Source organism: Ovis aries, chromosome 8, assembly GCF_016772045.2.
Source record: "Ovis aries strain OAR_USU_Benz2616 breed Rambouillet chromosome 8, ARS-UI_Ramb_v3.0, whole genome shotgun sequence".
In the NCBI taxonomy this organism is placed as follows: Eukaryota; Metazoa; Chordata; class Mammalia; order Artiodactyla; family Bovidae; genus Ovis; species Ovis aries.
In genome coordinates, this window is record NC_056061.1 from 72,978,581 (window position 1) to 73,006,579 (window position 27,999).

The following is a 27,999-nucleotide window of genomic DNA, read 5'->3' on the forward strand; positions in this document are numbered from 1 at the left end:
CTCTAGCTCTGGTGCTTGGGCTTCTCATTGTGATGGCTTCTCTTGTTTTGGAGCGTGGGCTCTAGGGTGTGTTGGCTCTGTAGCTGTGGCCCACGGGCTTAGTTGCTCCACTGCCTATGGAATCTTCCTGGACCAGGGATTGAACCTGTGTCCCCTGCATTGGCCGGTGGACTTAACCACTAGACCACCAAGGAAGTTCATAAAAGTCACATTCTTTTTTTTTTTTTCTTAGAAAAAATTTATTTATTTGTTTGACTGCACCAGGTCTTAAGTTAGTTGCAGCATAAGGGATCTTCCATCTTCATTGCAGCATGCAAAATCTTTAGTTGCGGCTTGTGGGATCTAGTTCTGTGACCAGTGATCAAACCTGGCTCCCTGCATTGGGAGTCTTAGCCACTGGACCATCAGGGAAGTCCTTCTTTTCCATATTCTTTTCCATTATGGTTTATCATAGGATATTGAATATAGTTCCTGGGCTGCACAGTAGGACCTCACTGTTTATCCATTCTATATATCCTAGCTTGCGTCCTGGGCTTCCCTGGCTGTCCAGTGGGTAAGACTCTACACTTCCAGTGAAGGGAACATGAGTTAGATCCTTGGTTCAGGAATATTCTACCTACCATGTGGTGCCACCAAAAAAAAATAAATAAATAAATAGCTTGCATCATCACATCCTTCTTACTAGGTGATTATTCTCTATTTAAACTTGTTCTCTCTCCTGATTGAACCCTAATGGATATGAGAGAAAAGGGAACTAAGAGAGTAAGTGCCAGGCGGTTGTTGTTTAGTCATTAAATTGTGTCCCTCTCTTTGAGACCCCATGGAACTTAACATTTAATCTTTCTTCAACCTTATGAGATAGGCATTGTTATCATCAGATTTCCCAAGTGCCATGATTGGGGAGTGGCAGGGCTAGAACTCAAACCGTGTTCTGCTTTGTTGCTTCTTGTTTTATTCCAAAGGCTGAGCGCCCTCCGCTTCACAGTGCTGCTTCCTACTACAGATGCCTGTGTGAACTTGTACCACAAACACAGAGGTACCTGGTGGCTCAGCCGGTAAAGAATCTTCCTTCAATGCAGGAGACCCGGGTTCAATCCCTGGGTCAGGAAGATCCCCTGGAGAAGGAAATGGCAACCCACTCCAGTATTCTTACCTGGGAAATCCCATGGACAGAGGAGCTTGGTGGGCTACAGTCCATGGGGTCACAAAGAGTTAAACATGACTGAGCGACTAACACTTATGTAAGTGTATTACTATACTCATGGAGCCTCTTGATGAAAGTGAAAGAGGAGAGTGAAAAAGTTGGCTTAAAGCTCAACATTCAGAAAACAAAGATCATGGCATCTGGTCCTATCACTGCATGGGATATAGGTGGGGAAGCAGTGGAAACAGTGTCAGATCTTTATTTTGGGGGCTCCAAAATCACTGCAGATGGTGATTGCAGCCATGAAATTAAAAGACGATTACTCCTTGGAAGAAAAGTTATGACCAACCCAGATAGCATATTGAAAAGCAGAGACATTACTTTGCCAACAAATGTCCCTCTAGTCAAGGCTATGGTTTTTCCAGTGGTCATGTATGGATGTGAGAGTTGGACTGTGAAGAAAGCTGAGCGCTGAAGAATTGATGCTTTTGAACTGTGGTGTTGGAGAAGATTCTTGAGAGTCCCTTGGACTGCAAGGAGATTCAACCAGTCCATCCTAAAGGAGATCAGTCCTGGGTGTTCATTGGAAGGACTGATGCTAAAGCTGAAACTCCAATACTTTGGCCACCTCATGCGAAGAGTTGACTCTTTGGAAAAGACCCTGACGCTGGGAGGGATTGGGGGCAGGAGGAGAAAGGGACGACAGAGGATGAGATGGCTTGATCGCATCACCGATTTGATGGACATGAGTTTGAGTGAACTCTGGGAGTTGGTGATGGACAGGGAGGCCTGGCGTGCTGTGATTCATGAGGTTGCAAAGAGTCGGACACAACTGAGCGACTGAACTGAACTGATGCAGGTTATGAAACATAAGCAAGATTTAAAAGTATGAGATGATGACAAAATAAACAATTTAAATAAATTGTTTTTACTTTATTAGTGGTGCCAAAAGCCCTTGACCGATTTCCCAACAGAAACACCATTTTCCATGGGAGCACCTCGAATATATATTTACTTCTTTTCTGAAAAATCTTGGTTTGCATTTGGTGATACAGGGACTTGAAGGTTTATTTATGAGCTTAATCTTAATGGCAGTAGCAGCTGAAGTAGATCCTTCACCAAGATGCAAATGGAAGAAGTCATGCTTGCCTGAGTTTATGAAGTTAAGATAACCACCAGTGTCTTAGCAAGGCCAAATGGTGCCTGACAGCAATATAATGATGCGCTGTCTCTTTCAACTTGCCCAAAATGAATAAATATCTATAAAACTAGGGTGCATTCATGTGTTCAATGTTCAACAAATCTAAAATATTAACTCAGTGCAAAATTGAAAAAGTTTCTGGTGTCTTTGCTGCTCCCCAAGGCTGACACTGAGAACAAATGAACCTTTGCACCACCTTTGGGGACACTGGCAGGACCTTCTATTTGATGCAACAGCCAACTTCCTGCGGAGCAAGAGAGTGATCCAGGAGAGCAAGACAGGAGCTGCAGGAGCCTTTCCTGACCCGCCTCCCAAGTCACACACCATTACTTTCATTGTATTCAATTTGCCGCTCAGGTCAGTGTAGGAGGGAGCCATACAAGGGCACGAGAAGGTCATGAAGGGTGGCTCATTGGGGACTGTTTGAGGCTGGTGATCACAGAATAAGGCTGAAGAAAGAGACAAGGTGCTGAAAAAATATGTATCTCTTTGACACCAGCACTAGTTGTAAAGAACCCACCTGCCAGTGCAGGAGATGTGGGTTTGATCCCTGCATTGGGAAGGTCCCCTGGAGGAGGGCATGACAGCCCACTCCAGTATTCTTGCCTGGAGAATCTCATGGACAGAGGAGCCTGGAGGGCTACAGCCCATAGGGTCAGAAAGAATCGGACACGACTGAAGTGACTTAGCACACACACATGGCAGCCCGAGGACAGAGAATCCAACTTAACAAAGTAACGGAGAAGCCCATGGATGACAGTATGCAATGGGCATAACAAACAACCAGACTAGACTGTATGAGGAAGATGGAGGTCACGGGGAGGTCGAGGCAGTCTCCAGGAAAATAAACAGAAAAATAAAAAGATAGAAAGGCCATCTGATGTGCTTGAGTGGTTTTAAAAGGTGATTGATATGAAAGATAAACTGAGGTCTATTACAAATTTCAAGAGTTTCTTTGAGCAAGAAACACTTGGAATCTGGAAGCACAAGATAGGAAGCAGTTAGGGACACTCCCCTGCAGGAGCCAGGGGAGACTTCGACAAGCTGCAGCACCAGAAAACAAGGTAATTATCTGATTACAGTTTAAAGCCGGTCTTCCCTGGTGGCTCAGACGGTAAACAATCTGTCTGCCATGCAGGAGACCTGGGTATGATCCCTGGGTTGGGAAGAATATTGGGAGAAAGGAATGGCAACCCATTCCAGTATTCTTGCCCAGGAAATCCCATGGACAGAGGAACTTGGCAGGCTACAGTCCATGGGGTCCCAAAGAGTGGGACTAGACTGGGCAACTAACATTTACACTTCACTTAAAGCCTACTTGACTCTTTGAGATTGGTTGTCCTTAACATTTTTGTAACCTTGAGACGTTTATAGGCTTAGATTTTGAGTTGCTTATGTAGGCTGCCATAGTATTGTGATTCACCAAAATGTTTGTTCAGGTTTTTCCTTAACATCTTATGGGAAAACACAAATGAACTATTTGGCCAACCCAATATGAGTGCCGCCCAGTCTAACGGCCTCCTTGTTTAATTAAACAATATACTAAATTATTATAAAAATTATAGTGTATATAATTTTAATAATTACATGGGAAATTCAAGCTTTCAACATGTAAAACACTGTAAAAGGGAAAATAAGACAAAATAAGTCCAGAAGAACAAAACATTTTACAAGAAAGACAACTTAATAATTGTAGGTTACTTAGGTTTTACAATGAACATTATTTCCATGAACATACTAATGTCAAAACCTTTATTCACCTAGCTAAATAAAAATGGAATATAAGTGTTGGGAAGATATCAAGAGAGGAAGTAGGGGTAGAGAGTTCAGAAGCAGCAAATCTTCATCCAACATAACAGAAAAGCAATAGGTAATGTCCAAGGTTTAAAAAACTCACATAAGCATACTAGTTAGAAATCTAGAATTAAATAGCAAGCAAAATGGTTAAAGAATTTAAAGGCCTTGCCTCTGGGGATCAGACCCAGGGATGGGGAAGGTAGAGGGGTAAGGCAGGGACAATGTTTTTTGTCATAAACCATTTAGTACTATTTAATTTTCTTTGCTTCTATAAAAAATAAGACTAATTTAAATAATATGTATAAAGTAGATGTCCTAAAATCTAGGAAGCAGCGTTTCTGAATTTCTACATTCACGATTTAAAATTACAAGATTTCTGGCTGCAAATATGTCTGGAGAGTAAATTGCCACTGTGATGAATATAAAAACAATTTTACCATACCACATGTTGTCAATTATAGAAATTAAAAAGGATTACAATATACAAATAAATGACTACTTAGATTATCCAGGAAAAATCAAATATTTTCTAATAAAAAATAAAAATAAAGACCTCCCTGGCAGTCCAGTGGTTAAGACGTTGCCTTCCAATGCACGGAGTGTGACTTCGATCCCTGCTTGGGGATGTAAGATTTCATATGCCTCACAGCCAAAAAAAAAAAAAAAGAAACCCAAAGCATAAAGCAGAGCCAATATTGTAACAAATTCAATAAAGACTTTAAGAATGGCCCACAAAAAAATCTTTTAAAAAATCCAAATATTTTCAGCTCTTTCAGAGGTCATTACTTTAACCCCTTGGTTGCACATTTCTTCTCTTTTTGACCTTTCTGGATGTCCTGGTCCCGTGGCCTAGGACCTCTTCAATGCCTCCTCCCCCAGGAGGAGGGGGACACCTGTGCTCCACTGACGCTCCTCTCTCCAAGTCAGAAGGAATCTTTCCTCCTGCTCAACTCTAGCACTGGATCCATACTGCATTTATGACATTTAAGCTTCTGCCTTGTATTACTTCCATCCATTTCTGGAGGACAAATTCTATATTCCCATTAGCAGCTTTATCCATAGGAGTGACTTCTGCAACAGGATGACATTAACTCAGTGAAAAATTGAAATGAGGGATTATCTGTGCAGTGTTTTTGCTGCTCCTGTATAGACTCACACCTGGAACCAGTGGGGGTCCTTTACACCCCCACTTCTAGATATTTCAAACTTAGCTTCTCTATTGCCTAGTTATTATGAGCAGCCAACCATCCTTATCAAAGCATAAGGTGGCCTGTGGTTACTGGACAATGAAAAGGGTGGCTTTTCAACGTGATTACCTGGCAGCTTAGAGTTCTTAACTAATATTTCTAGGAAGCCAGAGGCTCCTGGGGAACATTCCAGTGAACACTCTGGTCGATTGCTGGCCTTCTTCAGTGATAAAATCAAGTCAACATTGTTCCTTTATCCTATTAACATGTCACAAAGATGAAGTACTTGAACAGCACAGGCCTCAGCCTGGACTGTCACTTTCAGTCAGATTTACCTCCGTTTGAAGCAGGTATGCCTGATTAAAACACACACTGGTATAGTGTTCATACACAGTAGACAAAATGTGCATAAGAAGTTAAGATAGAACAAAGCTGAAGGAAATGTCCTGTTTGCTCTGTGTTGGCCAAAGCTCCCCTTTCCTTTAGAGACCCTGATAGCCCACACCCTCTCCCTTCTTCCTGGGACATTGTATGAGAGGCTCAGAATTGAGTGCATTGAGGTCAGGTGTCTAAGGACACACCCTGGGACCCTCCAGGTGGGGTGTCAAGGACAATTCACTAGAATAAAGGATAAGAATATTAGAACTTCTGTTTGTACTTAACTTTTACATTAAAAATAATTCGCCACCACTAACATGCTATTTGAGTTGTCTCTGACATTATCATTAAGTGGCACCCAGAGGAAAGGGTTCCATAACAAGGCAATGGGGGGTCGTAGTGACAGTGACCCTTATTCATTTATTCTATGGAGAATTGCCAAGGTGCTGCTGTTTCTATGTGACTATGGAAATAGCTTTCAAGATATATCACCGAATTTAACTGAGAAGATTCCCACAGAATAGATAAGCAGGCATTAACAAGGCAAATGCGAAGGACAGCCAGAAAGTAGCAGAATGGACCCATGGTCTCAGGATGATTTGTCTATGTCATAATAATGAGATAAATAATAATGATGATACAATTCTGTCTTATAAACTGGTCAGAAAGTTCAAGAAAAGACTCAAAAGAGGGATTCACATCCATTATCTCCAGTAATGAACCTGAATCTAAGCGCATATTGTGCCTTGAGATGCTATTAGCTATATAAAATTTCCTGATAGAGCAAGACATTTTCAAATTGAGTAGCTAGAGCATGAAGACAAACTTCTATAGCTGGTATACTGAAGGGAGTGATATTTATTTCTAGACTTCTAAACAGTGTGCTTATGGAACTATTTTTTAAAACCTGGATATTACTTATTGATTTTCCGTGATGGTAGTTGAAGATTTAGCACTCCTACATTCCCCACCCCTACTTCTTCTCTTGCCATCCTCCCAACAGTTATATCCCATTTTTAGTAAGGTCAATAAAGGTATTGATATTAGTGTGTTTTTGCAAAACCCAAGTAATCCACTTTTATCATTTTTTATTCTGGAAATATTTGTTTTCTTGGAGTTATAATTGTTTTACTTTCTATATACTGAGACAATTTTCCCCCTAAGACTATTTATATGCCAACTAATATTTTTTTTGCTCAAGCATATCAAATGGGTGTATCGTTTTATTATTGTTGTTTACCTGGAGATCCCCTCTCCAAACACTCTCCATTCTCCACATACAACCTGGATTGTTCTCTTCCTAAGCCATGGCACTGTTTATTAGGGGACCAGATGGAAAATGGATTGGAGCCAGATTGTCAGGGGCTGGTTTGTCACAATAGGGAGTTCGGATTTCATTAAGTTATTGGAAAATCATAAGAAGTGAGAAGGGTCCTTGCACCTGGGGTCAAAAAGATCATGTTTATCCTGAAGTTCAGCTATCAGATACAGGCTGTCCTCCCTTCAAACTCCCATCCATACATTTAGGCCACAAAGACTTAAACACTAGTCACAAATATGGAGTTGAGGCAGTTAATGTGGGAGGAAAACAATCTCTGATAAAATGTTGAGGATAAAAAGTGTTCAATATCACAGAAATTCATAGTTCAGGCCAATGTAAATCTCTAAATTTCTCTATGCATTTAACACTTACCCAAATCTATGTTAGAACAAATATTTATTTAAAATGCAAACTTTGAAGTTAGAAATAAAGCTGACTGGAATCATTACAGAGAGATTATGATGACAATATGAATTTCAAAGGGCAGCAAAAACAGGAGGAAATTTGTTCTGATGGCTACACTGCAGCAGGCAGAACACGTCAAGCCACCCTTCCATCTTCTCCCTTCAATGGATCCTTCTCACCTGCTTTTGTCCTCTTCTATGCTTCTTCAGTTATGTTATTAAAATTATATTATCATAACTGTCTTACTGTCTTATGGTACTTTGTAATTTTCCAGTGCTTTCACAAATATCCTATTATGCCTTTTCAGTGGTGTAATTTCCATTTTTATAGGTTAAAAACAGAAAAAGACTAAGAGAGGTTTAATAACTTGTTGAGTATCCACTAGCTGGTCAGCAACCTCAACAGGCAGAAGAATGCAATTTTTCACCTGCCAGCAATGTTTTACCTCTTTCCCACACAACTCCATGTCTTTTTTTCCTATCTCAATTCTAATACTTTTTTCCTTCTTCCTCAACATATCTGTATTATTATGACTGAACTCTATTGCTTTCCAATTTAAAAAGTTGGCTTTCTGTTGTTAGTTAATTTTATATAATTAGAATAACTAAAATTATAAAAAATTTATCTGTATTGATAGTTTGTTAATATAATTTAAATATAAATTAAAATGTGACTACAATTTATTATATTTAATAAATATTTTAATAAGTTTTTCAAGTAAAATTTTTTTCTTAGCAAGGTCATCGTTTGTACTCCCAAGTTCTCAAGTCTTTCTCCCCACCCCTCATGACCCTGAGGGTCATGGGGTTATTGGTGAGGGGGAAACAGAGTCCAAATGGGTCACCTAGCACCACTTACCCACGTTTCTGTTTGAGGTTCCTGTGAGCCTCAGTTTCAAAACCCCTGATTCTCACATTCTGAATGAATACAAGAAATTAGGAGGGTTGGGCTCAGGGATAGTTTATTCATTTTCTGACTTTTTGGTTTACAAAAAGTAGCCCCGTAAGATTTGTGTAAACATTAAGCTAAGTGTATTTTTAATTTAACCCACTGGTTATCAACTCAACCTAGGAAAGTCGCTGGAGTTTCCTGGCTGGTTTACCCACTGGCTGCGGCGGGGTTGACCCAGCCCAGCCTGGCTGGAGAACTGATGTGCTTCCGGTGATAAAGGCAGCGCTCGCAAAGGCCGCCTAGAGGAGAAGATGGAGGAAGTTGCGGCCGGCCGGTAAAGCAGCAAGGAGGTTCTATAGACAGGAAGGTGAAAGTGTCAGCCGTTCAGTCCTGTCTGACTTTTTGCGACCTCCTGGACTGTACCCTGCCAAGCTCCTCTGTCCCTGAAATCCTCCAGGCAAGAATGCCGGAGTGGGTAGCCATTGCCTTCTCCACGGGATCTTCCCAACCCAGGGATCTAACTCCGAGTCTCCTGCACTGCAGGCAGATTCTTTACCACCTCAGCCACCAGAGAAGCCTCACTATGGACATGAGGCGCCTACTTTGAACTCTGTCGTCTTCCGAGAACAATAAGGACTCCTCCTCTCTTGATAAAATTTGGTCCCAGCAGTAAGTCATCACCATGTTCTCTTCATCCTTATTGGTTCATGTTTATTGGTTATGTTTTCCAGGGTATGATTCCTCCCTGCCCAGAAAAAATCCCAGAACATGCGGGAGGGCGTCCCGAGCATCTCCTGGTTTCACAGGGACAGCTGTCTGTAGCAGACTGTGACCTGTGGACTGAATCCCTAGTCACGGATTGCCCATCTGGGGGTCAGTCTGGCCTACGCACATGCTTTACTTAACGTGTCGTTTCAAACAAAATGTTTAAAACAGATATCAACAATTTATAATGAAAAGAGTCACAGGAAATCCTGCTTTTCTGTTTCTTTTGCGGGGTGCGGGGTGGAGGGGGGATGTATTCCTGGTAACCATGGTCCCAAATTCCTACAGGGCAGCTGTGGAGAGGGACTGGACTTGGGCCCCTTGGTTCCCCATGGACCCCCACTGACCAGCCTGGGCTCTTGGGAGCTCTTCCGGTCACCATCGGCTTACTGACTCTTGCCCTAAGGTTTTCCCGCAGGGACCTCACTCCTTTCTCAGTGTAGGCTGTTTCCTTCGGCCGGCTTTGGTGGGGCAGTTCTCTGTGTTTTGGGAGTTGGCCAACCACTTCTTCCAGATGACTTGCTTATCCTTGAGTCGTCACTTTCTTTTTCAACTTCCTGAGGTGTGGCCAGCTATTACCCCCCAGTACAGGTGATACTCATCTCCCAGGCCTCTGAATAGCTCATGGCGTCTGCTATGTGGTTCCCTGATGAATCCCTGTCAAGTCTAACCTCGGACCTAAACCAGGAGGGAAACCGAGGTTCTGAGCCGCAGAGCCATGCCGGGGCAGCCTTCGCTGCGGGGCACTAGAGCTAAAAGAGGCAGGCGCTGTCCTCCATTTGCTAAACAAAGTCACCACGAACTGTTGCTTAGCCTTCTGAGATTTGTAATTTAAAAAAATTAAGCTCAAAATTTGACTCTTTTTTTTCCCTTCAAATAGGTTGAGTGTATTTTATATCACTTAAAAGTGTCTTCCTCTATAGTAAAAGGGATTGTTAGAGTTCCCGCAACTTTCTCCTCCCCACCCCCACAAATCAGAGCGCATTTCCCAGCCTCCCTTGCAGTTAGTTGAGGTCATGTGACTGGGTTTTAGCCAATAGGATGTGACAAGAGTAAAGCAAGCCCATCCAGTTCTGGCTCATAAAATCTCTCATGTTCTTCTCCATTCTCGGGTGACCTTGGACGCGTGGTCTGAAAAAGAGTGCAGGTTGGAAAGGAGCCTGCTTAATGAATTTTTCTCTGTGTAGCTGTTGCTAGGTTGTTGCATCCATCCTCTACCAGTAGGGGGCAAATTTACTTAAGTTTTCTGCACCTCAGTTTTCGTCAAAAACTGAGAATATTGATAGTAACTACTTGTTAGAGCTATTATATGAATTAGTATTTTTAAATCTCCTAGGAGAGTCCTCTGCTTAAGGTGAGCACTGCATGAAGAATGTGTTGAAATATGAAAAGCTCTATAAATATTATTAGCTTTTATGGCTTTTCTAAACATTTAACGTATTTTTTAAGATTACAATGAGAATTACCTTGGCTAATAGGTTTGTTCATCTGTTTGAGGATGGGATAGAACTTATGAGTTGTGGCCTAGGTGTCAGATGGATTCACCTGGGTTCAAATCTTGGCTTTGCTTCTCAGCTGAGAAGCATTAAAAAATCACTTAACCTCACCAAGTCTCAATTTTCTCACTAACAGGACCCTTAATACCTATATCATAGGGTTATTGGTGGGTTAATGAGATAAAATTTGTAAAAAATTTAGTCAAGTGGCTGGCGCATAGTAAGTGTTCACTAAGTAACTTTGCACCTCGGCAATAAGTGATTAAGAGGTCCCATGTGAGAAAAGCTTGTCCAGAACATTTGTAATTAATCTCTGAACATTTTTTTCATTTTCACAATGAGTTGATTAAAGTGGATTTGATTTTTATTTTCAAACTTTTGTTTTGGCTGCAAAACCTTTCCTTCAAGCAAGATCTTAGATAAATATCCAATCTAACATAGATAGAAGCAGTGGGGTAAGGGGCAGTAGGGAGGAGAGCTTGTCTCCACCCACTGGCTCTCCCTCGCATCTTCCCTCAGGATTGTCCCTGAGTCACCTCTGTGGACTCCCAGGGTTCCTTAGTACAGTCTGATTATTTGTAGGACTTAAAGTTCTCCAAACTATTTTGTTCCAGCTCTAACATTTTATGACCACCCCCCCCCCCCCCCCCCCCCCCAAGTACTGGCATTTGGCCATGAAGTAGAATTGAGGTTGAAATGATACAGATACAACCTGTTCCCAATGCCAAGGCCTCTTCTGACTTGGCCTATTGCTTCTAATGCTGCCTCTCACACTCACCAGTTCCACACCCTTTCTCAGGGAACAGTCCCTCCCTTTCCACCTACTTCTGCTACATGGAGAGAGGGGGCAGGAAGCGGATGTGAGGCCACTGCCCAGCCACTTCTAGGGGTGTAGCCTCTAGCATCTAGGGGAGCCACGCTACGGTCAAAGGCTGAGTTTATGACAGATACGTCCCTCAGCCAACTGCAGAGCACGGTTTTAAAACAAAATAAGCTATTACAGAAAAGTGAGCTGTCTCAGTACTTCTCTGCTGCTGTTGCTGCTGCTGCTAAGTCAGTTCAGTCGTGTCCGACTCTGTGCAACTCCATAGACGGCAGCCCACCAGGCTTCCCCGTCCCTGGGATTCTCCAGGCAAGAATACTGGAGTGGGGTGCCATTTCCTTCTCCAATGCATGAAAGTAAAAAGTGAAAGTGAAGTCGCTCAGTCAGGTCTGACTCTTAGCGACCCCATGGACTGCAGCCCACCAGGCTTCCCCATCCCTGGGATTCTCTACACAAGAGTACTGGAGTGGGGTGCCATTGCCTTCTCCGCAGTACTTCTCTAGACCTACGTATTTGTGCAGATGTAAACTATCTAGTCAAAACTCCAGGCAGCCAGCTCTGACTGGCAAGGAGCAGCTCTATATCCCTTGTATTTGGAGCAAGTCACTTGGCTGCTCAAGCCCTCCGGGGACTTCCACTTCCACTGAGATGGAATTCAAAGACTTTTCTGGTGGCTTCCTCTCCCACCACTCTCCTCCTGGTCCTTGCTACCGCAATCATAATGACTGTCTGTAGTTCCTCCAACATGTGAAGCATCTTCTGTTTCATCTCTTCCTTTCCTGAGGATACTTTCTGATTTCTGTGTTCCCTCTACGCTAATAAGCTCTCTAATAAGCCATCAGTCTGTGATTTTTTTTTTTACCTCCTCCATAGAGTCTTCCTGAATGAATAGATAAGAGTGATGTCTCTCTGGATAGACACAGTTTTCACAAATTTACTTACATACGTGAAAGTGAAAAAAGTGAGCCTGTTAGTTGCATCTGATTCTTTATGACCCCATGGACTGTAGCCTTCTAGGCTCCTCTGTCCATGGAATTCTCCAGGCAAAAATACTGGAGTGGGGAGCCATTCCCTTCTCCAGGGGATCTTCCTAACCCTGGGATTGGACACTGGTCTCCTGCATTGCATGTCTTCTGCATTCTATACCATCTGAGCCACCAGGGAAGCACTATAGAGGAGGGGGAAAACAAACAGCCTTCTTTCTCTACGCTCTTAGGCTATGGAAATTTAACGGACAAAAGTCAGACTAACAAGAGAAAAACAGAGTGTATAAACTTGTGCAATTTACGTAACACAGGAGATGCTCAGTGATGGGTAACTCAAAGTGGTACTTACAACTTAGGGCTTATAAGCACCTTCAGAAATAATAATAAATTTGTGGAGACATGACAAGTTTAAGTAAAATGGGTTCAAGCTCTTAGAAGTGGCCAGTTGTGGGAAGGTAAATATATGGGGGAAACTAAATGGATGGTAAGGACAATTTTAGTAAGATTTGTTTTGTACGTTAGGGGCTTCCCAGGAGATGCCAGTGGTAAAGAATCCTCCTGCCAGTGCAGGAGACATCAGAGACATGGGTTCAGTCCCTGGGTCTGGAAGATCCCCTGGAGAAGGAAATAGCAGCCCGCTCCAGTACATTCCCTGAAGAATCCCATGGACCAAGGAGGCTGGTGGGCTATAGTCCATGGAGTCTCAAGAGTCAACATGACCGAAGTGATTTAGCATGCATGTCATGTACATTACATCTCTGGGCTAAGGGTCTCTAATGATTAAGAGTTAACCTGCCCTGGGACTTCCCTGGTGGTTCAGTGGTTACACATACACCTTCCAGGGCAGGGGATACAGGTTCTTATCCCTGGTCCACAAGGCAACAAGGCCTTCCTGCCACAGCCAGAAAAGCCCAAGTGAGACAATGAAGACCCAGTGCAGCCAAAAAAAAAGAGAAATGAAAAGGTTATCCTGCCCTTCCTGGTACAAGGAGGGCACCTTTCTCACAGGAAATTTTATATCCTGCATTTAGGTAGAAGGGAGGTTGTAGCCCTTCCTGCATTTGCTGTGTCTCAAGTATCTTCAGCTCAAAGTAACACTTCTGCCAAAGTGGCTTATTCTGATTCCCTACAGAGTAAATAAAGGTGACTAAATTTCTACCACTGCTACCTCTAACTTGAAATGTTACTGTCAATGAATTCAGCTAACACTTATTAAGCATAATGCCAGTGAATTCCTATGCATTTCATGTAGTCTATTTCATTTAATTCTTTCAACAGCTCTGAGTGGCTCAAAGCAATTAAGTTAACCTGCCCACAACCACACAACTAGTAAACGGGAATACACCAGGAATCCAACTCAACTGTACATGACTGCAACTTACTTCTAGTTCTTCACAGCCTCACTACAGACAATTGTGCTGAACTCAGTTGGCAAGAAGTTATCTTTACTGTGTTTGAATTTTGCTGTGCCAAGCACCCCCTAAGGCTAAGAGCTCCCGTTATCCATCTTAACTAGTTAGCCCTGAGAGGTGAGGAAGGTCTTTACATACAATGGGCACTTAAATCCATTTGAATGATGACTCTGCTGCCTTTATAACCATGACAGCAGTTTGGACTGGAGTCCAACACTCTGGGCCGCTCGATAAATCCCTGACAGAGTGATTGCTGATGGCTTGTTTTCTTTCCTTTGCCGGGGTATTTATAGAACCTTGAGCAAGCTCCAAAATGTAATACTCTCCAGAATACTTTTTGGACCTTTAAACTATGTCCTGTAAAGAGAAAAAATAGCTAGGATTTCAGATAAGTCTCAAATATCGATTTGTAAGTACCTCTCAGAGAACTCAGATATGCTTCGTTGAATCCTATATTACTCCTGTCCAATTCTACCACTAAAACAAACTGCTAACATATTTAAATAAATTCTGACTGAAGTAAAAATTTTAAAAATATTTTAGTAACTTTACTGCCAAAAACAAGTTGTTGTGGTATTCCAAACTCATCTCAGAATCCAAGAGTCAAAGAAATTTACAAACCATGCAGTACACTACTGTTATTTTTCAGGATAAGAGATGTGGAGAAGAGAGTACTTTTGCCTGAGATCACAAAGCTAGTCTTTGTCTCAGTTTTAAGTAAGCAAATCAGACTTGATATCTATTATGGATTCTTTTGGATATGCTGCCCATTTCCTGAATTTATTACTTTTTTGTGTGGTATCTTCAATGCTTGGCACAACACAAACACAATATACAAATGCTCAAGAAATGTTTACTGAGTTGGGCTGTGTTTCAAAAACCTGATATGTTTCTAGATACACTGTTTGCTTTTATCAGTTACTGATCCAAATAATTTTTTAAAATAAAAATGCATGCATACTGTAAAAAAAAAAAAAAAGTACCAGAGTCAAATAGTCCAGGAAGACTTTGTTCAAGACTATTGCAATAAGAACATACAACTGTGCTCATTTCATATGAAAGCAAGGTAATGCTCAAAATCCTTCAGGCTTCAACAGTACGTGAACTGAGAACTTCCAGATGAAAAAGCTGGATTTAGAAAAGGCAGAGGAAACAGAGATCAAATTGCCAACATCCGTTGGATCACAGAAAAAGCAAGGGAATTTCAAAACATCTATTTCTGCTTCTTTGGCTATGCTAAAGCCTTTGACAGCGTGGATCACAACAAACTGTGGAAAATTATTAAAGAGATGGGAATACCAGACCACTTTACCTGTCTCCTGAGAAACCTGTATGCAGGTCAAGAAGCAACAGTTAGAACCGGACATAGATCAGTGGACTGGTTCAAAATTGGGAAAGGAGTATGTCAAGGCTATATACTGTCACCCCACTTATTTAACTTACAAGCAGAGTACATCATGTGAAATACTCGGCTGGATGAATCACAAACTGGAATTAAGATCGCTGGGAGAAATATCAACAACCTCAGATATGCAGATGATACCACCCTTATGGCAGAAAGCAAAGAGAAACTGAAGAGCCTCTTGATGAGGGTGAAAGAGGAGAGTAAAAAAGCTGGCTTAAAACTCAACATTCATAAAACAAAGATCATGGCATCCAATTCCATCACTTCATGGCAAATACATGGAGAAAAGGTGGTAAACAGAAAACAGTGGTAGATTTTATTTTCTTAGGCTCCAAAATCACTACAGATGGTGTCTACAGCCATGAAATTAAAAGACAGTTCCTCCTTGGAAGAAAAGCTATGACAAACCTAGACAGCATATTAAAAAGTAGAGACATCACTTTGCAGACAAAGGTCAGTATCATCAAAGCTATGGTTTTTCCAGTAGTCATGTACAGATATAAGAACTGGACCATAAAGAAGGCTGAGCGCCGAAGAAAAGGTGCTTTTGAACTGTGGTGCTAGAGAAGACTCTTGAGAGTCTCTTGGACAGCAAGGAAATCAAACCAGTCAATCCTAAAGGAAAGCAATCCTGAATATTCATTGGAAGGACTGATGCTAATGCTGAAGCTCCAATACTTTGGCCACCTGATGTGAAGAACTGACTCATTGGAAAAGACCCTGATGCTGGGAAAGATTGAGGGCAGGAGGAGAAGGGGGGAACAGAAGATGAGAAGGTTGGGTACTGCTAACCAGTCGCATGGATGCCCTGCTTCTAGTTAGTCCACCTACAGCTTCCCCAGCATGTGGGATCTTAGTTCGTACACCAGCAATGGAACCCACACCCACTGCATCGGAAGCACGGAGTCTTAACCACTGAACCACTAGAGAAGTCCCCCAAGGACTAATGACATTGAGCATCTTTTTAAGTGCTTATTTTCTAATTGTATCTGTTTAGTGAACTGTCTGTTAAGTTTTTTGCTGTTAAAAAAAACTTTTTAAAATTTTAATTATTCAGTTGTAAGGGTTCTTTATATATTTTGGATCCAAGTCATTTTTCAGAGATGCATTTTACAAATATTTCTCTTGATTTGTTGTCTTTTCATTTTCTTTAAGGTATCTTTCAAAGAACAGAAGTTTATAGTTTTGACATAGCATAATTTATCAATTTGCCCATCCCAATTTCATAAGGATTTTCTCCTCTGTTTTCCTCTAGATATTGTATAAGTTTACATTTATTTTTAGATCTATGATCCAATTTGAATTACTTTTTGTAGTCTTGTATAAGTAAGAGTTGAGGGTTTTTTTTTCTTTTGCACTTGGATATCCAGATTTTCTAGCACCATTTGTTTAAAAGTCTTTCTCCATTGACTTACCTTGGCATCTTCTCAAAATGAATTGATCGTATACGTGTAGGTCTTTTATTCCCACTTGAATCGTCTTTGTCAGAGTAATGCTGGCCTCAGAGAATGAACTGGGAATTAATCTCTCCTTCTTAATTTCTTAGAAGAGTTTGGGTAGAATTGGTTCTTTTTTTAAGAAAAATATTTACCAGAATTTCCCAGTGAAGCCAAATGGGCCTGGGATTTTATTCATGGGAAAGCTTATAAATACAAATTAAAATTTGAAGATAGATATATAAAGTTATTCAGGTTGTTTTTTTCTTTTTGTCTGAACTTTGATAAATTTTGTATTTCAAGGAATTTGTGCAATTAATCTCAGCTGTCAAGTTTTTTGGCATGGTGCGTATTAGTATAAAGTAGTTCTTAATAATCACTTATTATCTTTAAAACTACTTTCTAGTCCTGCTTCAGTTGCATCCCACAAGTATAGGAATGTTGGTTTCATTTTTATTCCATTCAAAATACTTTCTAAATTATTTTTTATCTCTTCTTTGACCGTGGATTACTTTTTAAAGGAACTTAGTCTCCAAATACTTGAATATTTTTTCAGATAACTTTCTGTTATGGATTTTTAGTTTAATTTTTATGAGAGAACATATTTTGTATTACTTGAGCCCTGTTATATTTTTTGAGACTTTTTAATTGATGTATAGTTGATTTGCAATATTATATTAGTTTCATATTATTCATCTCACTAGAATATTATATATAGTGATTCAAGATTTTTATAGTTTATACTCTAAAGTTATTACAAAATATCAGTTCTATTCCCTGTGCTGTACAATATATCTATATAGCTTATTTATTTTATACACAGTAGTTTGTAACTCTTAATCCCCTACCTTTATCTTTCCCCTCCCCTCTGGTAACCCCTAGTTTCTTCTCTATAAGTCTGCTTATATTTTGCTATTTTCACTTGTTTGCTTTATTTTTTTAGATTGCACATATAAGTAATACTATACAGTATTTGTTTTTTTCTGATTTATTTTACTAAGAATAATACCCTCCAGGTTCATTTGAGACTTCTTTTATGCATGCAGGATATGATCTAACTTGATAAATATTCTTTTTGCCCTTGAGAAGGAGTATTCATCCTGCTTTTGTTCAGTGGAGTGTTCTAGAAATGTCAATTACATCAATATAGTTGATGGAAATGTTTAACTTTTCTGTATCCTTACTGATTTTATGTCACCTTGTTTGATTAGTTATTGAGGAAGGGATGTTGAACTCTTCAATTATAATTGTAAATTATTTCTTCTTGCAGTTCTGTTAGTTTTGTTCCATGTATTTTGAAGATCTGTTATTAGTTACATTCACATTTAGGATTATGTTATCTTGATTAATTCACCTTTATCATGAAATAGGCTTTTAATCTTTGATAATATTCTTTGCTGTGAAATCTGTTTTGCTTGACATTAGTATAGAAACTCCAGGTTAAGTTTTTTCTCATATATTTATTTGTAGTATTAACATGATATAACTTGTTTCATCTTTTTACTTCTAGCATAGTTGTGTTATCATATGTGAAATGGACTTCTTACAGGCAGCATATTTATCCATTTATTTTATCCAGCCAGCCAATCTCTATCTTTTAACTAGAGTGTTTAGACTATTTACATTTAATGTGATTGTTGATTCCTATGCATTCTTTCTCCATGCACTGTTCCTCCACCCTTGCATAATACTTTGGTTTAAGTGTTGAGCCAGCTCTATCTGCTGAAACTTGGTTTCTGTCTCCTCAAGTAAAGTACTCTATTGTGATCCCTTCCTCCATGATTCATGACCCAGAAAAGCCTCCAGATACCTGGGGTGATTGCTGGGCTCACCTCATGTCTTTCCATTCTCTGAGGGAGCACAGTCCTGTGTTGCCTATTGTCTAATATCCCAAAAATGTTTCTCCTGCATTTTGTCCAATTTTCTTGTTTCTTGTAAGAAGTTAAGTCTAGTCCCCATTCAGTCATGTCTGGAGTAGAAGTCTCCCTCAAAATCTTTTAAAATTAATAAATTAACTAAGGAAATCTTAGCTTATATGCTGTGAAATGCTTGTTTTAAAATGATATAAGTTGGAACTTCCCTGGCAGTCCAGTGGTTAAGACTCTATCTTTCAGTGAAGTGGGTGCAAGTTCAATCCCTGGTTGGGGAACTAAGATCCCATATGCTGTGGAGTGTGGCCCAAAATTTTAAAAATGATATAAATTGATATAGATATTAGTTTAATATAATATAATAGTAGTGTGGCAATATAACATATACTTCACTCTGATTCCCTCATATCCTAGCACTGAACTCTCTCTCCAGGTAATGAAGGTTGGCCTCTTGTTATATACCTTTCTGCATTGCAATCATGATGCACCCTAGAATATCCCACATTCAAGTCAAGCTTTTTCAATGCAATATAAATGACTTTAATTATGAAAGCAAGGATGGGCTGGTATAAACCACTACCCAGGATATATAGTGCTCCAGCTTTGAAGATAGCTTTGCTTGAGGTACCCTTGATGGAACGGTATTGTGGAATTAGAGTCCTTTAGAGCAAGGTTCCTGAGTAGTCTGTATTTCAGTCCAAAAAGAGCCAGGACAGGTTTTTTCACAGACTACAAATGGTTGCAGCTTAATGTGCTTTATCTAATATGTTTACTCTCTCTGTCCTGTGTCCTTCTTTTCTTCATTATCTTTATCATTTTAATAGTACTATTTTACAACTTATTTAAGCTTTGCTATTTATGAACAGTGTATAATGTGCTGTATAATGAATACAGCAAGCTTGTAATGAAAATAATTATTAACTCCTACTCTATAGAAAATGAAACTGAACTACACAAATATAAGACTTGCTCAGAATCAAGTATGGTTATGTGTTAATAACAGAGCTAAGACTAAAACTCCAGGTCTTCTGACTCCAATTCTCTTGTAGCTTTTTTAATTGTACTACCTTGACTTTCACGCAGGCCTTTTCTTATTGAGTGATCAAGTTGTTCTTTTTCTCAACTGGTCTTGCCCTCAAAGCTCATGTTTGATGTAATTTATCTTTTAATGCCAGAGACTTTCAGTCTCCCACAGAAACTGTCACAGAACAATATTCCTTTTATAAGGAGATATTTAGGAGAATCCCTTTCTAAACAAGTTTCACAATATAAATGTTGTTGATGCTTCTGTCTTAATGAATACATCAGGTTTTTAAAAGTGGTTTATAAGTCCCTTTGTTCATGAGTCGAAAGCATTACTTTTAAATCCATTAATGTATCCATGTCCATGTAAAGTTAGTTGTCTTCAAAGAACTGTGCACACTGATGGGATTAGTTCAGAATTTTGGACTTTCTTGGCCTTCTTCTTACCACTTTTATCACTCCTCAAAAGCTTTGTGCTTTTGGGGCATAACGGAGTTAATAATGTGAATAAACTAGCTCAGAAAACACAAACACAATCTGGTGTGCAGATCTGGGTGTGTTTAGTCTGTACAGAGTTTTTCTAAAATGCGAATTAGCTGCAAAATTTAAAACCAGGAGATTTCACATAAAAACCAGAACTTTCACACTGTCTTGGAAAATCAGAATACCTTGCAACAGTGCACCCCCAAACCCTCATGATTACAACTGGCTAGAGCTGAGGCTTGAGCTTCCCCTTTGGAAAGGGCAGGCTCTACTTCATCCGCCACCAACTTCTCTGTTGTCTTTTACTAGTTTCACTTCATTCACTTACTTTATCTGCCTGACTTCATGATTTCGCCCACAGACTAACACTCTTTAGTTGAGACTTAAATATCTGGGCGCAATCATGATGCCGTCTGTTGGTGAAGAGCAGGGTGGTGGGCTGTGACTCTGAAAAGTCGCTTTGTTCATCTGAATGAATTGTTGTGAATTCTACTTACAAACTAGAGAAGCACTTACTTTAGTTAAGTATGAATAAGTAGCAACATAAATATTCCCCAACTATCCCGCACCTAGGTACCTGTGCTGGATTATGGTTTAATTAACTTTGACAAGCCTTTTGAGAGGTTTGGGTGTGCGTGTTTGCTTGTGCATGTACACTGTGGAACACAGGAGGTAGAGAGAAGTTAGAGCTCTGCTTAACTTGAAGATTCTTAGCATCACGGGAATTTGTTATCTGGGTATTTTGGAAGGGGTCCCACCTTTCCTGTGTTTCTGTTGAGCATGACTTATCACATAGCAGAAAGAGCACAACATTTGGAATCAGAAAACCCTGCTAACAGTTTTCTTCCTGCCAGTTAGTGTTTGACCTGTATCAAACTGCCAAGTTTCTGTAGGCTTTTGGTTTTCTCATTGAAGAATCAGGATAGTAACAGCTGTGCAATTTAGCAGGGTGGTTGTGTGATAATCTATGTCAGGTTAGAAACAGAGGTGGTGAAAGGACAGAAACTATGCCACTCATCATGTTTATGGTTTGTTTACATAGTGATTCAGGCTGGAAGGCTGAAACATAACCCATCAATTTTGCAAACTTATTTTTTTAATTTAGCAGAAGTCAATACATTATAAAAACAGCCCTCTCCTAGAGTTTTAATAATAAAATGCCATTTGATTAAGTATAGTAGGTTTCTGTACACAGCTTTGTGATTCTAACATCTGTTAGACTTGGGCAGACATGCTAACATCTCTCAGTCCTGGGCAGTCCTGGGCAAACCAATGGAATGTGACTGGTCCTCAGTTTTAGTGGACAACAGCCTCGGGCCTCTGTTCTTCTCTGGCTGTAAGCTCTCTTCCTATGACTGGTTGGCCATTACCATGGTTTCAGTATCACATGCTTGATCTCGCTTGAGATCCATGTACCTCTTAGATTATCTAGGTGATCTTTTCACTTGAATTTCCCTTCCTCAACTCATAGTCCAGAATTCAAAGCTCAATTCATCTTCTTTCCCAAATAGTGTGTGTGCTCCATCACTCTGTCGTGTCTGACTCTTTATGACCCCATAGACTGTAGCCTGCCAGGCTCTACTATTCATGGGATTTCCCAGGTAAGAATACCAGAGAGGGTTGCCATTTCCTCCTCCAGGGAATCTCTCTGCCCCAGGGATCAAACTCGCATCTCCTGCAGCTCCTGCATTGGTAGGTGGATTCTTTACCACTGAGCCACCTGGGAAGCCCTCCCAAATACAGGCCCTTCTAAAATCTACTATCAGTGGCATCAGTATTCCCTCAGTTCAGTGTAACTAGATTTTTTTTCAGTGATGAACATGGGCATTACCACTGGGTTTGGAATAGCCTGTGACCCAGCCTTCCTGTTTATTCCTTGTATCGAGTCTTGATAGATATTTTTCAGTATCATTCACATCACTCCTTCCTTTTCTATTGTGCTTATACTGCTTTAGTCTAAGGGCCCCTCACTATTACTTGACTCATAATGGGAATTCCTCCTAAGGGTCCTGAAATTCAGCTTTTTATGAAAATCTTTCAAAACCTATAGACTACCCCATTAAGTCTGAATGTTTCTGCTTGTCTTAAGGCTTTCCATATTTTAACCTTACATATTTTCATTTCGTGCCTCATTTCTCATCAATTAAACCCTCCTCTTCTTCACCTTAGCCTCCTTGCATGTTTTTCTTACATGGACACTCTTCTTCTGTGTCTATCCAAGTCAACAAAGACCTAAGAGACCTTGTCATATACCATCCCCATTCTACAACTTGTCTGACTATTCCTTTCTCTCCTTGTTTCCCTCTTTATGAACCTCTATACAGTAACACTGTCATGCGGTTATTGCACTGACTTATCCACACTTCTCACTCACCATCTTTCTTCTTTTTTAAGTATTTATTTGTTTGGCTCTGCTGGTTGTTAGTCGAGGTATGTCAGATTTTTGATCTTTGTCGTAGCATGTGAGATCTAGTTCCCTGACCAGAATTGAACCCTGCTCCTCCTGCATTGAGAGTGTAGTGTCTTAGCCACTGGGTCACCAGAGAATTCTCCACCATCTTTCATGAGTGCCCATTTTGCCTCTTCAACTAAATTATAAACTCCTTGAGGAGAGGTAGCACATCATGCTGAATCTCTCTCAAATTCCTTGTATGTGGTAAATATTGATTGAAGGAAAAATTGAATGGCTTATTGATTTATTTTAATAAGTTAATTGAACAATAGATTCAATTAGGTTTTCACAAAGCTTTTTACTTACTTTTCAATACCTATGTCCCTCTGGGGTAAGTTAAGTTGTGTTTTTAAATAAACCAAATAGAGGAAATGCTGTAACTTACTTTTAAAGTAAAAACTGGGACTCAGTTTGATGAGTACAGAATGTGCTTTAAAAGTCAATGGAACAGGATATTTGAAATCAGGCCTGTTCTAGAAAAATCTAATATATTTTGGGGAAAAAATCATTAGATCTCTTAAATTCATCCTATTTCTAATAATTAAATACCACTAGCCCACAAGTGAGGAAATCAGAACAATATTGGCTATACAAGCTGACGATGGCATTGACTGCCCAATGAAAGTGACAGGAGACTTCCACCCACGCAAGTACCATGTCATTTTTCCATGAACTCGCCCTGCAGTGATTAAGTATGTGTACTTGAGAGTGCTTCCAAAGGTTTGAGCAATCCATCTGGCAAAAGCACTCGACACTATGGGATTTGTTATTGTGGTGTTATGCCAGCACCAGAACTTATTTAATTGCATTAGTCATCAAGCAGCAGTGCCCCTAATCTTGGATCTTACTGAGTGCCGTCTGGTTTATATGTTTGAGAGACCAAACAAACAAAGCTGAATTACTACAAACTTCTCCTATATTTAAGTCTGAGGTCTGAATGTTCTGACCCCAGGTCCCAACCAGTCCTGCGGTAAAACTGGAAGGGTCCCTCCCATGCAAAAGAAGCATAATCAAGGTCAAAATGGCAAGAGTTGACGCTTCCAAAAGGCTTTGTCTATCCTAAGTACAATTTCCCAGTCACATGCTAAGTCTCCAAATTCTTCACATTGGAGTCATTTCTGTATATTTCAGTGATAGTTCCAAGAAGTCCCAGTTTAAACACAAATATGTTACCTGGAACTAGTTACCCATTAACCCCTTAGCTCTGTGCTCAGCTAGCCAGCTTCCTCTGGCTGGACACCAAGAGGACTGAAGTCAAGTGGGTTGTTTGAATTGACGGGTTCAAAAATGCAAAGGCTCTGATCATGAGATACTGCTGGTTGGAAATAACAGGTTTATAAGCCTTAGTTATGAGGCGGAAGAAGGAGAACAAGGAAGAGAAGGAAACTTCCCACTTTATGACTTTGCCTATCTCCGACCAGAGATTTGAGACTTTCCAGACCAGTTATCATGAGACAAGACCCTAGCCATTATTTTGTGAGGCCCTTTAGCTTTGCCAGTTGATATGCTAGAAACTTACTCAAAACTTCCTCCCATCCTTCTAGAAGTTCAGCCAAGAAAAAAGAAGTTAAAAGGCAAGACAGAAGAGAAGATAAAAAACAGACACTCTGTTTCCAAAAAAATTGATTTCCTTCTCTAGAAAAATCCTCCTTTCTACAAAATGTTGCTCTGTTGTGGAAGGTTTTGGACGTCTACCTTAATATCCTCTTGGAGTCCTTTCTGTGCTTCTTTGTATTATCTCCAGGTTAAAATAATCCCAGGACAACTGACCCCTATTGCTTGTGCCAGGAGAACTAACAAAGTATTCAGAAGTGATCATGATTGAGATTGGCCAAGATCATGATTGAGACTAATATGGGTGGGTAGCCTCCCTATGGGTGGATAACTGGCTAGAAGTGGTATGTGGAGCTCTGATGGGCAAACAAGAGGTGGAGGAGAAGGACACCCAACAGTGAACAGTAACAAATGATTCACTAGAAATATCCTACCCGCCCACTGTTGATCTGAGATTTCTGAGCTAAAAAACTTCAGTATCACTGGAATATAAACTTTTGGTTTAATGGGCACATAGATGTTTGTTAAAATATCAGATTTTATAAAATTAACCTTCATGATATAAAATAACACTTCTATTCTCTCATCCCTTTTAAGCTGCCACTCTTCTACCTTACAATAAAATTGGCTTTCCATCAAGGGTCTAAGAGGGAAACTATCACTGAATAAGATTACAGACATAATTCACACGCCTATGATTTTTATTTTTAAAATAGAAACAAAGTAAACTTCGCTCATTAGCAAAATAAACCCAGGACTTATTTCTCCACCAAAATAAAATTTTAGATGTCCTTATTACATTAAGAGCCAAAAAAATTTTTTTTAGTTGGTCATCCTTAAGAGCATTCTTTTGACTGCTGTGGTGGACTTATCTGTCACACGGGCTTGGCCACCTTAGCCCTCTCTGCCTAGTATGAAAGAGAGTGGATTGATTGCAGCTGGTACAACAGAGTCATTGACTCATCCAGTCAAAGCTTATGAAGAACTTTAGCCTGGATGTCCAAGATTTAGTCCTCAAAATGATACCAATTATATGACTATACCAAGAAGGTCCTGAAGAGGACAGGGTTTGGAAAACATAGAATTACATACATGTTTCCTCTGTAACTCACCCTTCACCTTGGCAGGCGTACATCCTCAAGTTCAGATCAGGACTTAAAATGTCCAAGAGACTGGGATGAAGTAGAGTTGGCTCCACTGGCCTGGAGTGGATTCCTGGCTAAAGACCCAGGGCACTGACTTGAGTGGTGAGATTTCCAAAATATAAAAGGAAACAGCAAGTGAGAAGGAGGAAAGAGAATGGTGTGTGTGTGTTTGTGCGTGTGGTCTCAGATCAGAGGTGCATGTGGGTGAGGAAGATGGGTAAAACAAAACATTAGAAACCACGCCTTACCTCCTGCTATACCCTGTGCTGGATGCTGCCTGTTCACCTTTCCAGATTTTCTTTCCTCATTTCACAATGTGATCTTACCCTAAAAAGCTGACCTTTTATAGATTTCATCAATGGGTTCTCATGCCCTTTGACTCCTAGTGAGTCCAACCAATGGAAGGCACTGGCAGGCATTCTGAAAGCTAGACGTGGGTAAAGCTGTAGTTGGGGTGGGTTGTGTCTGCCTTTAAAAGCCACAGTTCCTGTCAGGATGTCTTCTCCATGATACCTGGGTTCTCGTGATTTTGCTCCCATTGTGCCCTTCATACCTAGAGGAGGTAGTGGTGGTGACAGACCCTGGATGTTGCCAGTTCTGGGATCCTACACGATCCTCTCTTTCAGTTCAGTCCAGTTCAGTTCAGTCGCTCAGTCATGTCCGACTCTTTGCGACCCCATGAATTGCAGCACGCCAGGCCTCCCTGTCCATCACCAACTCCCAGAGTTCCCTCAGACTCACGTCCATCGAGTCCGTGATGCCATCCAGCCATCTCATCCTCTGTCGTCCCCTTCTCCTCCTGCCCCCAATCCCTCCCAGCATCAGAGTCTTTTCCAATGAGTCAGCTCTTCGCATGAGGTGGCCAAAGTACTGGAGTTTAAGCTTTAGCATCAGTCCTTCCAAAGAACACCCAGGACTGATCTCCTTTAGAATGGACTGGTTGGATCTCCTTGCAGTCCAAGGGACTCACAAGAGTCTTCTCCAACACCATAGTATCAATTCTTTGGCGCTCAGTTTTCTTCACAGTCCAACTCTCACATCCATACATGACCACTGGAAAAACCATAGCCTTGACGAGATGGACCTTTGTTGGCAAAGTAATGTCTCTGCTTTTCAATATGCTATCTAGGTTGGTCATAACTTTCCTTCCAAGGAGTAAGCATCTTTTAATTTCATGGCTGCAGTCACCATCTGCAGTGATTTTGGAGCCCCCCAAAATAAAGACCGACACTGTTTCTACTGTTTCCCCATTTATTTGCCACGAAGTGATGGGACCGGATGCCATGATCTTTGTTTTCTGAATGTTGAGCTTTAAGCCAACTTTTTCACTCTCCTTTCACTTCATCAAGAGGCTTTTAGTTCCTCTGCACTTTCTGCCATAAGGGTGGTGTCATCTGCATATCTGAGCTTATTGATATTTCTCCAGGCAATCTTGATTCCAGCTTGTGCTTTTTCCAGCCCAGCGTTTCTTGTGATATACTCTGCATATAAGTTAAATAAGCAGGGTGACAATATACAGCCTTAAATCTTGTCCACAACTCAATAAATAACCCCTTTATTAAACTTTCCCCAAATCATTTGAGCATACCATTTGTTTCCCACCAAGACTTGGATTAACACATGTTCTAAATACAAGAGTTTTTGCAAAAGCAGTAATGGAGATTGAGCTTAGGAAAGACAGGTTGAAATCATAGTAATGTTATTCCTGGTTGTAGGGTTATTGATGCCAATGTAGCAGGTCTATCCCTTTGTTTCTACACACAACACAGCATAAGTAAATAGCAATAAACCAGGAGTCAGAAGACTGAGGATCCAGTTTGGAATTTACCTACACTGAGTATGTGGCCTTGATCAATTGACTGAAGTTTTGTATGACTCAGTTTTCTCACTTATATAATGGAAATAATCTGCTCTACATACTTCACAGCATTGCTGTGTGTGCTAAATTGCTTCGGTCTTGTCCAGCTCTTTGTGACCCTATGGACAGTAGCTCACCTTCTCCAGGGGATCTTCCTGACCCAGGGATCAAATCCAGATCTCTTACATTGTAGGTGGTCTCTTACATTGCAGACAGATTCTTTACTGACTGTACCACCATAATGCTTTGAAAAAAAGCCTTCTCTATACTTATCTTGTAAAGAACCTTGTAAAGGTTCTTCTAGGCCTGGCAGCAATATCAACGCTTTTCATGACTTCCTTGAGTCTCCTCAGAAGAATGCTCTCTCTTTTGTTTCACATAACAAAGTCGATCAAACCTCTATTGAAGTCTACCCCTTTACATTATGGATGAATGTTCATACATGTATTCCACTTGTTGCATGATCTGCTCTATATAGGTTGTATTCCAGACACCAGTCATGAAGATCTTGCTTGGCACATGAAGATGTCAGCATGAGTTCATGAATGAATGCATATGCTCTTCTCTTTTATTCTCATCTCTTCATATGTTTATATACTTCTGTTTATCTCACCATCACTCGATTTGCCCTACAATAGCTGCAGGCCTGGGAAAACTCCAACCTTAACCCCGTCTCCCACATGTGAGTCAGGGGCTGTCTTTCTGGGGCTGTTAGTTGACAGGGGTCCCAATGCACCCAGATCACAGTGAATCAAAGTAGTATGATTGATTTGAGACCCCTTTACTCTATTGCTTCTGTGTCATAATTTGGCTACCTGATGCGAAGAGCTGACTCATTTGTAAATACCCTGATACTGGGAAAGATTGAGGGCAGGAGGAGAAGGGGATGACAGAGGATGAGATGGTTGGATGGCATCACCGACATGGTGGACATGGGTTTGGGTGGACTCCGGGAGTTGATGATGG

The 27,999-nt window shown here is 40.5% G+C and overlaps 1 long non-coding RNA gene across 1 annotated transcript; it reads right to left on the reverse strand.

Moving 5' to 3' along the window:
- Positions 1 to 214: 214 nt before the first annotated feature.
- LOC132660256 (uncharacterized) lies at positions 215 to 25,516 on the reverse strand. Its single transcript, XR_009601664.1, has 2 exons — positions 25,424 to 25,516; positions 215 to 25,269 (listed from the first exon to the last, which is right to left on the reverse strand). It is a non-coding gene; the product is annotated as an uncharacterized LOC132660256 (long non-coding RNA).
- Positions 25,517 to 27,999: the final 2,483 nt, after the last annotated feature.